At 44.6% G+C, this 14,862-nt stretch overlaps 1 protein-coding gene across 1 annotated transcript in view; it reads right to left on the reverse strand.

Moving 5' to 3' along the window:
* Positions 1 to 14,862, reverse strand: part of LOC126469681 (tyrosine-protein phosphatase 69D) — a 400,445-nt gene that overhangs the window by 324,576 nt on the left and 61,007 nt on the right. The window lies entirely within an intron of this gene.

Consider the following 14,862-nt stretch of genomic DNA (forward strand, 5'->3'; position numbering starts at 1 on the left):
TCCATATGGGTATAAATGCATAATATCACTGGATACTAACAAGGCCACAATTTTTTGCATCACTAACAACCTCGTTTTCCACATCACATTATAATAAGGAATCAACTTTCAAACCTAAAGTTGAAGCACAGGTTACTTCCACAAAATCAAAACCGAAATGAAAGCCAAGTGAGGCACATCATGTTTGCAAAGTATCACACATTAATGCACTCACATTTTTGTATTCACTAACCCTGTTGCAATTTCATGTCTACAGAAATAAAGAAAGTAACACACATTTGGCACTTACACAAGGTAAAGAAACGTGCTGTCACTAATACCTTGCAGTTATTAATTAAACGTTCTCTTCAACAACCTTTTTCTAAACTTTTTATATGGTTTTTTGACCCTAATTATTTTCAAGGTGAGGTATTTTTCTACTATATCCGCCAAAACTCATAAATAAAAATTTTTATTTCTTCCATAAGCAGATAAATTTTCTTTGCTTTAAATTGTGATTGTGTGTGTGTGTGTGTGTGTGTGTGTGTGTGTGTGTGTGTGTGTGTGCGCGCGCGCGAGCGTATCGCGGGGAGGGGGAGGGGGAGGGGGAGGGGAGGGAGGAGCATGGATGGTTAAAAATTGAAACTGGTAAACAAAATTTCAAAACAAAATATACATACATACAATTTTTCAGAAGAAAGAGTAGTGACAAACATTGAATAGGACAGCATTATTCATGGAATGGACGAATCTTAGTTTTCTTTTTCTTTATTTCTTTAATTAAAATATCATTCATCATTGCATTTGTCAGTGTTGCACGAGTGCACAAATTTCTTCTGAACAATACCATTATCACAAGAGCGAACGGAAAATATTGTACTTATTAAAACTTGAGGGTGTAGTAGCAATAAATTCCGTACATCACAAAATTCAAAGAGTAATGACAAGATTTGATAGCAAAATCTTTAGTGACTGCTGAAGATCAGTGACAAATGTCATCAGATGCAAAAGATGAAATATCAATGTAGTATACCAGAAATTGACTAATCAGGACATATGAGGCATTAGATTCAGATCGCCAAATTTGAACACCAAACTGCCAGACGCTAGCAGATTTATGTTAGTGTCAGTTAATCATCTTCTATATATTCATTCTATCTCTCTCTCTCTCTCTCTCTCTCTCTCTCTCTCTCTCTCTCTCTCTCTCTCTCTCTCTCTCAGGAAATACAATCATGGGACTCATACCAAATAGGACTAACAGTAGATACTGAACATAAGTATTGGGACAACAGGGTTTCTATGCCAAGTATCGTTACCCAAGATGGCAGCGATGATGTCATCCAAGACGGTGGTGATAATGTCATCCAAGATGGCGGTGATGACGTCAGCTGATGACGCAAATACCGTTATCCAAGATGAAGGGAAGTTTGAATTTTGGCTGGAAAGTGTCCCATAAAAATGGTGGGAAGTTCAAATTCCAAGAGGATATTGCACCACAACCCGGTTATTTCTACTACGCAAAGAAAATAGAGGGAAGATAGCTCACTTGCCCTACTTCCACTAACCTAAGTCACCCGACCACCACTTAGTCCTCCGAACCGCCGCCAAGTTTGAATTATGGCAGAAAATAAAGGTTAATTCGCGTATCTCTCCTAAGCTAAGAAAATTACACGAAAGAAAGCACACTTGTACTAACCTCAGTCACCCGACCGCCACATCCTCCTAAGGATTCGTGGGAGAAAAGGACTTTTCTTTATTAGTTAAACAATTCGATGCAGGCGTGTTCGTCACTGAGTCCAGAGCCCAACTGGCTTAATACACATCGCCACCAGCAGAGGGCGCACTCATGACTTTGGATGATGACCCAAGTAAAGTAATCCAAGATGGCGGCACCCAGTGTGTTCACCACAAGGTCCAGAGCCCAAATGACCTAGTTCATAATGTTGCTGCCAGAGGGCGCTACCGTGACGTCAGCTGATGATGCAAGAACCGTTATTCAAGATGTCGGCATACAATGTGTTCACCACGAGGCCTAGTACTCAGTACCACCGGCAGAGGGTGCTGTCATCCGTTTCGTGACATAATCGAAGATGGTGGGGGGAAATGGCTCTAGACACAAGTCTTAATTTTGCAAGCAGTTTCTCCACCACGAGATCTAGATTGCAACTGACCTAGTGCAAAGCACTGCCACCAGATGGTGCTGTCTCCCTCACGTGACGTAACCCAAGATGGTGGTCTGGAGGGGGAAATTGGCGCGAAAATGACTCAGCCTGTTCTGGGTTGCTATACAGAGTAAGCAATGACTGCACTCTACTTATTTTGAAACACTTTATTTAGGGATGCAGTATATTTATCACACTGACACAAAACACACGCTCTGACATGCTTGGGGCCATCTCACACAGCCCACAGACCTGTAAACTACTTCTAAATAATGCTCTCCAGACACGCAATCAACTCCTAATTTTCCGAAATAATTTCAGTACAGACCTGCAAACTACTCCTAAATGATGCAGCACGGTGATGTGTAGACATGCTTAGTACTCGTAAACTGTCCAAATAGCGCATGGCACAGTCTACACGCCTGCTCGCAAAATAGTGCAATCAACGTGCGCAAGCACCACCAAGCCCCGACACCCTGCCAACTAGAGTGCAAAGTGATGTGGCCATCAGCTGTCAAACCACGCACCGGCCCCCGCCCGGATCCTGCAAGCATGAGACGGTGACATCTTATTCATTCTTGGCACCTGATAAATTCCTACCTAAATACGTGTTCACCTAGACACCGTGGCTGACGTGAGGGCGTGGGAGCAAAGACGCTCCAAGGGGTGCGCACAGCCGCGAGGCGCCACCGAAAGGGGGTTGAAAGTCACCTGCCTCTATTTATATGTATACAGTCATGCTTATACTGACGTCACAGAATTCCAACACGTGCTCACACGAGACGCCTCCGAGCAGCAAATGTCTTTACTGCCAATGACAGAATAGCACAGGGCGCATGGCTCCTTGTGCGACACGACACACCCGTTTAAGCATACTTAACTACCCAGCTTGGCTCTCACCTTGCCGCGAAACGTCTGCATGGTGACTCACCATCTAAAACGTTCACTCGTCCCAGGGCACCTTACGTGATACTCTTTGTGCTCTCAACACACACAAACGTCCTCAAGGCTATGTAGAGCCTCCTATATCCCAACACAAAGATTGTGTGCTAACTGAGCATTATCATTGGCTCTTATCAAATTTACCCGCCGAATTACTGATACCGCTGATATCGAAGCACTGTCTGGCGTATTTTTTTTCCTTCTGCAAACGAGACTTTCAACGGTTATTTTACACAGATCACCACATGGCACTGACAATTAAATCATACAAACTACTATACATATCCTCAAGTACAGAAACACTCTGAAGATAGGAAAAACAGTCATCCTCTCTACTTATGCCATAACATAAACTGTAGTAACTTTACAATACAATATATATACATTGTACACAACATAAGCCACAGTAACTTTACAATCCAACATATACACATTTTACATAAACAGTGCAGATATCTTTTATATCTGTACAGCACCCGAAAAAATTGTGGTATGCCGACACACACGCAGGCTATATGTCACAATGCTTCCCAGTCCTAGGCAAGCACTGTCACCCTTTTCTTTCTTTTTACAGACTTGACATGCAGCACCACACAAAATCGTCCCTTTTACATCAGAGCACCCTCAGTGGACCGAAGCTGTTGTCAGAACTCTTCTGCAAATTCGAGATTGTTTCCCCTCGGCACAAACGCGTTACTGCTTCTGTTCCAAATGTGCTCGCTTTTCTACAGACACATTCAGACTCAGGGTTTACAAAAACACATGTATTTTTGTGTGGTTCAGCATAATATTATACCATTTTCATGGTACTTCTTGATATCAAGCGCTAGGCGGCCTCCTACCGATCACAAACTCAACATAATTCCCAAGATATAGACAGGAAATTATTTCTCTACAAACTTCAAACTTTAGCGAGGCGCAGCTTGCTGTAAACCACTGACTAACTAGAAACAAATATAGGAAACTTATATTTCCACTCTCAAATGCCGAAGTAGGTCATGTAACACATTCCAAACCACCCCTATAATTTACAAGCCAGCTAAGGTCTTCCATATGAGTAGAGAAGAGGCAAACGTGTCTTCCACACACCACAATTGATCTTCTCTCAACTAAATAAAGAAACATAATGTGCAGAAGAAGTCAACCGAACAATTTAAATGGGAGCGAATAACAGTCCAGTGCAAACGCACCTCCATACACAATCTTCTCAAATTTCCACTTTATCACGAAAGCCGACCAACACATACTAAGTATTAGTTCGCTATTCGGTCGTCTAGATGAGGGCAGAGTTATCTCAGATACATTCCTACACTCCAACAGGCACCTGCATTTGGACGCCTCCTACCGTTAACAGGAAACATCAATCATTACCACCACAGGCCATGCATACACGGAATCATTCTGGAAAACCCGTCACATATATCTTTTATCATTATACTTACAATTAAATTTTACAATTGTGGCCTCAATTGAACGGGATTCGACAATGAGCGAAGTATTGAAAATACACCCTGCTGAAGGCTGTGGCTCTGGAAATAGAAATATCTATGCTACTTGACCTACTCTTCCCTTTGCTATCACAGTAGCCAAATCCACACCTTCCTTACGACTGGACATACTCATTTCTGTTCCACAAACACATACTTTATAAACCTGTGCTCAAATGCGAACATATCACGCACCCACCACTACTAAGTAGAATACTTCGTCAATAACTGATTGCCTACAATACGAAATAAGACTGACCAAAAATCAACGACAGGTGGGTACGTCTCACGTTTTTCTTGCAAGTAAGACCACTGTGTCTTAGAAAGAGAGACGTAATCAGGCAGATGTTAAAGAAAAAACTCGATCGCAACAACTACTGCATGTTAATGTCACAAGCGAATTGAGGTACGACATTACCTCTGAATGAGGTCTTTTTTTCCAGACAAATACCACGACGGTTATCTAGGAATGTGTATTATCAGCCCACGATGCAACCTCGTGATAAAATTACTGCATTTTGCAAGTGATTCCGCTAAGGAACGTGGTACTTAAGCGGTATTTGTCACTCCCTCACGCCACCCAAGCTAGATAATTCTATAGTACTTCTAGCGCATTCTGTGTCTATACAGTATAAGAGGGTCTGCGCTATATCCACTGAGTTATAGGCGATGACTGATTGAGAAGGAATATAAACAGTAGTAGTAGTAGTAGTAGTAGTAGTAGATGTGCCGATTGAGATCATAAGAAGAAAACTGTACACTGGGTTCTCAGATCTCTAGTGTTACGCTATCTGCTAGAAAATCAGGTCTCTCCATTCAAGCACATACCTGTATCAGATCACACCCACAAGTGAATCATATTTCTGGCACTCCCGTATCTTGAAATAAGTCACCTTTCCCGAACCTAGCTGCTACAGTAAAATTATAACTGTGGTTTTAGTCACCACCTAAGCATCTTGCAACTGCTCCCATTTCTACAGCTATCCACATATGATCATTCCAATTTTGTCGGAACTGAGCAGAAGTCAGAGAAAGACATACCCACCACCTTCTGCAATCAGTGTAGAAACAGAACGACCTGAGTTAATGCAACAGGACAGTGTTTTGACCATTTGGAAGAAATGCGCGCAATGTTGTTCGTCCCTAAACTACATACGAGGGCTATCCACAAAGTACATTACGTTTTGGAATTAAAAATAATTAAAGTATTGGAAATTTTTTTTATTATATACAGATGAAAGCCACACTTAAATACTACTTTTCTACACAGTTGCCATTTAAATTAAGGCACTTATCGTAGCGATGAACGAGCTTGGAAATTCCTTCGTCGTAAAATTCGGCTTTCATCTGTATATAATTAAAAAAATTTCCAATACTTTATTTATTTTTAATTCCAAAACGTAATGTACTTTGTGGATAGCCCTCGTACAAGTACTACAGATCTACGTCCATTCAAATCAATCAGCCCAACATGCTATCATCGTTATTCTATAACCCCCTGAACACAGAAAAATTCTGAACTATAAAAGCTCATCCAATTGAGAAGTCACATAGACTCCGATGCTGGTGCAATGACGCGAAGCTGCGGTGTGGTCCAGCACGGAGAAAGAGACTTCGCTTCCCCAGAATAGCAAGGTGTGCAGCGCTCCAAGCATTCCTACCGGTATAACCAGTCCCTCACCGAATTGACACCTCAAACTGCTGCTGCTACTACCGCGTCTGTGGCACGATACTATTAAATATACAGGCACTGCAGAGGCCACTTTAAAGTTTGATCACCTATACTCTAGGCAAATGATCTTATCCCACAGACAATACTAAATCACATTAGATGCTTCCTCAGGTCCTGCTTCAAACACTGTTTTCCTAACACCCTTTTGCACAATATCAAACATTTCGTTTTCCTGCCACGACTTCCAGGCTTGTGCCAAGTTCTAAACTGACATTAAGAAGTTCTGACTGATGGCCTTTCACAGGAAACTGCACTTTGCATGGTGTAAATCATATTCTTAGGACGGATAGCATAAAACGCCACACATTGATGGATTTTAAATACAAGACAATTACAACATAAGCAAACTGGAAGAGTTTTGCCATGTTGGCGAAGGTTACCAAACTACAGTCCAAATGTGATTCACCAGCTCTACATTTAGACTTGTCTCTCACACTGACTGAATAGCTGATAGCTCTGCATTCCCTTTCAACTAATTCCTCATACCCGCACTCATGTACGCGATCAGTGTTTCGGTGTTTTCCGCCCCAGAAGTTGTCACCCATAAACAAAACTCATCATGCAGTTCGCCGCTGTACCTCCGAGGATGCCTTCCGCAGTTGTAGATGAAATGTCAGGGGAGAGTTTTATACTTCGACCATGGCCTATCAGCCCAGAAGTTTTACCTGAAGACAATATGGGCCATGAAAGCCTACACTGTATGATCAGCTGCTGCTATGCATTTGTTTCCTTGTAGGATGTATCCCCGGCTACTAACGATCATTTTATATAGGTCTAATGTAGGCATGGTACAGTGTCTGAATGGTGTTTGGACGTGAACAGTGGACACTATATGTCCCCGGAAAGCTATATTGTGCTCGTATCACGCAGAGCAAGTGTTTCACGGTTTGATAACATAGTTTTTCGTACAGAAAGCGGGAAGGAGGATGTATGTCAGGCGCTTGAAATATATTTCTCACAAAGGAATATTAACAAGGCTACATTTCATACGTCTGATAGGTCGGAAACGCACGTGATCTAACATTATAGGCCGTTTTAAGTGCAGAATGTTGTAGCCTTAGGAGTGCGAGTGTTTATGTTCTCTCATGCCAGTACCTTTCAGGTACCAATCCTAGACTGTAGAACAGTACTTTAGAGTTCATAGCTTGGTTGACGTACGTAAAAATGCATCGAACTCCATCCGTCTGGAGCTCCATCGCATATAAAAAAAATCATTCGTGACTTGTGCTTCTTAACTGTCTGCTATTACATCACAGCACACTGACATCTGTTACTATATATCGATAAGAGGTGCTAAGCTCCTCGACACGGACGCATCTTGAGATGGGGGAGGTCTCTGAAAGCTCCATTCATTCACGAGAGGTGGAGTGTAGCAGTCTTCTTCAGGACGCTTGCAGATTAATTCGCTAACGCTGTTGCGTGGCGGGTTGGTCAATGACAATGTGATGAGGGTCTTTCACTCTCTAATTTTACCCTAAGACAGCGAGAATGCTCTGTGACTCCCATATGCAGAGAGATAGATCGTAAATTAAGCACTATGCTAGAGGTGATAGAAATATGTGGAGCACTGTCTAGTATAGTTTTATGATTTACATGTTCGAGAATTAACACTGAATGGATGCACTGCACAGTCATCTATCCATGATCGCACTGATACCTGAAAAGTGGAGAAGGGGTGGTTTAGCTATAATACTGAAATTGGGGGAATATGCTGTCACATCACTGGCCAGTGTTGAAGTTACTGTAAAACTGTTCGTGCTATCAACTGTGATGCTTATTATTACAGTACATCAATGTTGCCTTTTCCATCCCACCCGTGCACTGGTTACCACATAATGATTGACTGACAATGCTTGTTTGAGTTGGGGGATGAGTTTTGTTTATGGGTGACAACTTCTGGGGTGCATAGCACCGAAACACTGATCGGGTACATGAGTGTGATATGAGGAATCAGTCGAAAGGGAACGCAGAGCTATCAGCTTTTCCGTCAGTGTGAGAGACGAGTGTAAATAGAGACCTCGTGAATCACATTCGGACTGTAGTTTGGAAACCTACATCAACACGGCAAAACTCTTCTAGTTTGCTTATGTTTTCATTGTCTTGCATTTAAAATCAACCTATGAGTGGCGTTTTATGCTATCTGCCCTAAGAATATGATTTACTTTTTGGAAAGTGTAGTTTCCTGTGAAAGGCGGTCAATCAGAACTTCTTAATGTCACTTTAGAACTTAGCACAGGCCTGGAAGTCGAGGCAGGAAAACAAAATGTTTTGCACTGTGCAAAAGCATGTTAGAAAAACAGTGTTTGAAGCAAGACCTGAGGAAGCGTCTAATGTGATTTAGTATTGTCTGTGGGATAAGATCTTTCGCTTAGAGTATAGGTGATCAAACTTTAAAGTGGCCTCTGCAGTGCCTGTATATTTAATAGTATCGTGCCACAGACACGGTAGTAGCAGCAGCAGTTTGAGGTGTCAATTCGGTGAGGGACTGGTTATACCGTTAGGAATGCTTGGAGCGCTGCACACCTCGCTATTCTGGGGAAGTATTGCGAAATCTCTTTCTCCGCGCTGGACCGCACCGCAGCTTTGTGTCATTGCACCAGCATTGGTGCCTATGTGACTTCTAAATTAGACGAGCTTTTATAGTTCAGAACTTTTCTCTGTTTGGGAGGGGGGGGGGGGGGGGGGGGGTTATAGAATAACGATGATACCATGTTGGGCTGACTGATTTGAATGGACGTGGATCTTTAGTACTTGTATGTAATTTGAGGATGTACAACATTGTGCGCATTTCTTCCAAATGGTCAAAACACTGTCCTGTTGCATTAACTCAGGTTGTTCTGTTTCTACACTGATCGCAGAAGGTAGTGGGTGTGTCTTTCTCTGACTTCTGCTCAGTTCTGACTTAAATTGGAACGATCACATGCGGAAAGCTGTAGAAATGGGAGCAGCTGCAAGATGCGTAGGGAGTGACTGAATCCACATTGCAATTTTACTGTAGCAGCTAGGTTCAGGAAAGGTGACTCGTTTCAAGATACAGGAGTGCCAGAAATATGATTCACTTGTGGGTATGATATGATAAAGGTATGTGCTTGAATGGAGAGACCTGATTCCACATGATTGACATCATTTCTAGCGGATTGCGTAACACTAGAGATCTGAGAAGCTAGTGTACATTTGTCTTCTTACAACCTCAATTGGCACATCATCTTCTACTACTACTACTGCTGTTGTTTGTGTTTTCTACAACTACTACTACTACTACTACTACTACTACTACTGTTTGTGTTCCTACTCAATCAGTCGTTGCCTATAACTGAGTGGATATATCGCAGAACCTCTGATAGGGTATCAAGACAGAATGCGCCAGAAGTACTATAGAATTATCTAGCTTGGGTGGTGTGAGGGAGTCGCAAATACCGCTTACATACCACATTCCTTAGTCGAATCACTTTCAAAAGGCGATAATTTTATCATGATGCTTGTGTGCACTTTTTTTTAAATGGTTTTAGTGCGCAAAACTGCTACAGTCATTAGCGCTAGGTCTGAGACTTAGGCAAAGGTAAAAAAACAAAAACTGGAAACCAGCAGCAATGGGAGTGAAACTCAAAAAGTGGGGAAACTAAAAACAGAAGGAAAGCTTAAAAAAACACTATAGAAGGTGGGTTGTTTGCCCCCAAAAAGAGCTTCAAATGACTGACGTCATCTCACTGGCACTAATAAACTCGAGAACGCGGTCGGCTGAGCGCGTGTCATCTGCTAAAATGCAAGATATACCAGGCGACAGCTGTAGACGGGCGCATAACAGAGCAAAATAGGGGCACTCAAGTAAAAGGTGTCTCACCCTCCACAGTTGAGAGCAGCTGGGACAGAGTGGGGGAGGAACGGCACTTAAAAGATGTCGATGGCTAATAAGACAGTGCCCTATCCAGAGGGTAGTTAAAATTACCTCCTCCCGACGATGAGTTCGGGAGGAAGAGGTCCAAGCACAGGGGAGAGCTTTCACTTCCCGCAATTTATTATTGGGAAGTGTCAACCAATGTGCGTGTCATAAAAGAGCAACACGATGACATAAAACACTCCGTAGATAGGTGAAGGGAATCATGCAAATAGCAGGCTGAAGAAGAGAGACTGCAGCCTTGGTCGCTATATCGGCCGCCTCATTTCCAGAGATACCAACATGTCCTGTGATCCAGAGGAACGCCACAGAGATGCCCCTCAAGTGGAGCAAGTGGAGGCAATCCTGAATCCGGTGGACCAGAGGGTGGACAGGGTAGAGAGCTTGGAGACTAAGGAGAAAGCTGAGCGAATCTGAGCGAATAACATACTGTATCCGCTGATGGTGACGGATGTATTGGACAGCCTGGAGAACAGCGTCAAGCTCCGCAGTAAAAACCTAACACTGGTCGGGAAGCCGAAATCGATTTGGGGTGTCGCCAACAATATAGGCACTCCCAACACCAAACGATGTTTTTGAGCCATCAGTGTAAATAAATGTGGCATCCTTAACTTGTGCGCATAGAGCAGTAAATGCCCGACAATAAACACGAGAAGGGGTACACTCCTTGGGAAACTGACAAAGGTCACAGAGCAGGCAGGTCCAGGGCCGGAGCCAAGGCAGTGCTGTACGCCAAGTTGTCAAGAAAGTCTTAGGAAAGTGGAAGGAAAGAGAATGTAGCAGTTTGCGGAAGCAGACTCCCAGTGGTAGGAGGGAGGAAGGGCGGCCTGCGTACCCTAAATCCAAGGAGGCGTCGAAAAAAATGTCATGGGCTGGATTAGCAGGCATGGAAGACAGATGGCTAGCATAACGACTCAGAAGGACAGCTCGCCGATTGGACAGCGGAGGTTCAGCAGTCTCAGCATAAAGGCTTTCCACAGGGCTGGTGTAAAAAGCTCCAGACACTAAACGTAATCCACGGTGGTGGACAGAGTCGAGACGCCGAAGAATAGATGGCCGAGCAGAGGAGTAAACTATGCTTCCATAGTCCAATTTCAAGCGCACTAAGGTGCGATAGAGGCAGAGAAGGACCACTCGGTCCGCTCCCCAGGAGGTACCATTCAGGACACGGAAGGTGTTGAGGGATCACAGACAGCGAGCCGAAAGATATGAAACGTGGGAGGACCAGCACAGTTTTCTGTCAAACATAAGACCCAAGAATTTAGCAACATCTGCGAACGGAAGGTTGACAGGGCCTAGATGTAAGGAAGGCAGAAGAAACTCCGTATGATGCCAAAAATTAACACAAACGGTCTTACTGGGAGAAAAGCGGAAGCCGGTTTCGATGCTCCAAGAGTGGAGGCGATCAAGACATCCTTGAAGACGTCGTTCAAGAAAGCTGGTCCGTTGAGAGCTGTAGTAGATCGCAAAATCGTCCACAAAGAGGGAGCCAGAGACATCAGGAAGGATACAATTTATAATTGGATTTATGGCAATGGCAAACAGTACAACACTTAGCACAGAGCCCTGGGGTACCCCGTTTTTTTTGGGAGAAAGTACGGGAGAAAGCAGTGTTCACCCGCACTGTAAATGTGCGCTCTGCCATAAGTTCATGAAGAAAAAGGGGCAGCCGACCTCGAAAGCCCCAAGAGAACAGTGTGCGGAGGATGCCTGTCCTCCAACAGGTATCGTATTCTCTCTCCAGATAAAAAAATATTGCTACTGTTTGGCGTTCCCTAAGAAAATTGTTCAAGATATAAGTGGAGAGAGCAACAAGATGGTCAACTGCAGAACGATGCTTTCGGAAACCGCATTGGGCTGGAGTTAAAAGACTTCGGGACTCCAGCCACCAGGCTAAACAGAATTCACTATACGCTCCAAAACCTTACATACACTACTTGTGAGAGAAATGGGACGATAGCTAGAGGGGAGATGTTTGTCCTTTCCAGGTTTCGGAACAGGAACGACGAGAGCTTCCCGCCATCTCCTGGGAAAAGTACTGTCGGTCCAAATTCGATTATAAAGGCCGGTCCAAATTCGATTATAAAGGCAAAGGAGGTAACACAGACTATGGTATGATAAATGCAGCAACATTTGGATGTGGATAACATCCGGTCCTGGGGCGGAAGAGCGAGAAGAAGAGAGTGCGTGTTGGAGTTCCCGCATGGAGAAACAGTATTACAACTTTCGCGATTTTGAGAGGAGAAAGCAAGAGGTTGCACTTCCGCTGCACGTTTCTTCAGGAGAAAAGCTAGCGGGTAATTTGAAGAGCTCGAAATCTCAGCAAAGTGTTGACCCAATGAGTTAGAAATTGCGACAGGGTCCACTAAGGTATCATGCACGACAGTGAGCACAGAGACCGGGGCGAAACTAGGGGCGCCAGATAACCGTCGAATCCGACTCCAATCTTCCGAGGAGGGAGTGAAGGTGTTAAATGAGCTAATAAGAAGTCCCAGCTTGCCTTCTTGCTATCGCAGATGATGCGACGGCATCGCGCACGGAACTGCTTATAGCGGGTACAGTTGGCCAAAGTAGGATGATGGCAGAAAACGCAAAGAGCATGTCGCCACTCACGTATTGCATCACGGCATGCCTCGTTCCACCAAGGAACTGGAGGGCGCCGGGGCAAATCGGAGATGCGAGGTATTGAACGTTCCGCAGCTGTAAGAATAATTTCTGTAATATGAGTGACCTCATAGTCGACGCTAGGAAAGTGATGGTCACCGAATGTCAATAGAGACGAAAAAAGTGTCCAATCGGCTTGGGCAAACTTCCAGCGTCTCAGGCGCATATATGGCAGTTGTGTCTGCAATCTGAGGACACATAGAAAGTGGTCACTCGAGTGTGCATCAGCAAGTGCGAACCATTCGAAGTGCCGAGCTAGAGGAACAGTACCGACCGAAAGGTCCAAATGAGAGAAATTTGTCGTGGAGGCAGACAAAAATGTAGGGTCCCCAGTGATGAGGCAAACAAGATCCGCTTGGTGGAAGACGTCTATCAATAGTGAGCCGCGCGGACAAGGACGTGGAGATCCCCAAAGCGGGTGGTGGGCATTGAAGTCCCCAACCAGCAAATAGGGAGGCGGAAGCTGACCAAGAAGATGAAGGAGATCAGCTCTTGCCATTGGTGTGGACGATGGAATGTATACAGTACAAAGAGAGAAGGTGTATCCACAAAGAGAAAGACGGACAGCGACAGCTTGGAAGGGACTGTTTAAGGGGATTGGGTGATAATGGAGAGTATCATGGAGAAGAATCATGAGTCCTCAATGTGCTGGAGTGCCTTCAGAGGGGAGATCAAATTGGACTGACTGAAAATGGGGGAAAATAAAGCGATCATGGGGACGCAGCTTTGTTTACTGAAGACAGAAGATGACCGGCGAGTAGGATCATAAGAGGATCGACAATTCATCCCGATTGGCTCGAATGCCGTGGATATTCCAATGGATAATGGACATAGGGTGGACAGAAAAGGGAAGAATGTGACCAAGGTTGCCCTCAACTCAATGACTGCTCAGAGCCGGCGACCGACAGCGTGGAACGGCATTCAGCCGAAGGCAGAAAATCCTGATCCATAGGTTGTTCGGGAGCAGCTCCTGCCATCAGCAATTGGCCGGTTGATCGGCTGCCAGCAGTGCACCTTGGTGACACAGAAGATGGCCGAGGGCGGTTACCGCCAGGTGGTGCTGTAGATGAGACACGCCATGGCGGAGAAGGAGAGGAACTGGGTTTCTTATTAGCCTTCTTGGAAACAGGACGTTGAGATGAAGGAGGAATCGATGGTTGTGAAGTCGGGGTATGTAAAAAATCTTCACGAGTAGGCTCTTTTTTGGAAGTCTGGGTGTCTGATTTTGGGGCTCGGGATTTAGCAGAACCCGATGAAGGGTGAGCCATAGAGTGAGCACGGGAGAGTGGGGAGGTTGAACGGGCGATCTTTGCGCTGGCCGATCTGACGACCGTGGCACTAAAGGTGAGATCACAAGTCTGCATGTCTGCCTCCTTTGTTGACCGAGGAGAGGCAAGGACAGTGCTGTATTTACCTGCGGGAGGCACAGTGGGCTTTCGACTGTCGAATAACTTTTGAGCAGCAAAGGTCGACACCTTTTCCTTCACTCTGATTTCCTGAATGAGCCATTCGTCTTTAAAAATGGGGCAATCTCTAGAGGAAGCAGTGTGGTCACCCATACAGTTGATGCAACAAGGGGATGGAGGTGGACAAGCGCCCTCACGGGCATCCTTGCCACATCTAACACATTTGGCCGGATTGGAACATGACTGGCTGGTATGATTGAACCGTTGACACCGATAGCAACGCGTAGGGTTTGGGATGTAAGGGCAAACGGAAATTATCTCACAGCCCGCTTTTATGTTTGATGGAAGTTGAACTCTGTCAAATGTCAAGAAGACAGTACGGGTTGGAACGATGTTCTTGTCAACCCTTTTCATGACTCGACGAACAGCTGTTACGCCCTGATCAGACAGGTAGTGCTGAATTTCCTCGTCAGACAATCCGTCGACGGAGTGTGTATAAACGACCCCACATGATGAATTTAAAGTGTGGTGCGCCTCCACCCAGACAGGGAAGGTGTGTAGCAGTGAAGTACACAGAAATTTTTGTGCCTGGAGG

The sequence above is a fragment of the Schistocerca serialis genome, chromosome 3 (assembly GCF_023864345.2).
Source record: "Schistocerca serialis cubense isolate TAMUIC-IGC-003099 chromosome 3, iqSchSeri2.2, whole genome shotgun sequence".
In the NCBI taxonomy this organism is placed as follows: domain Eukaryota; kingdom Metazoa; phylum Arthropoda; class Insecta; order Orthoptera; family Acrididae; genus Schistocerca; species Schistocerca serialis.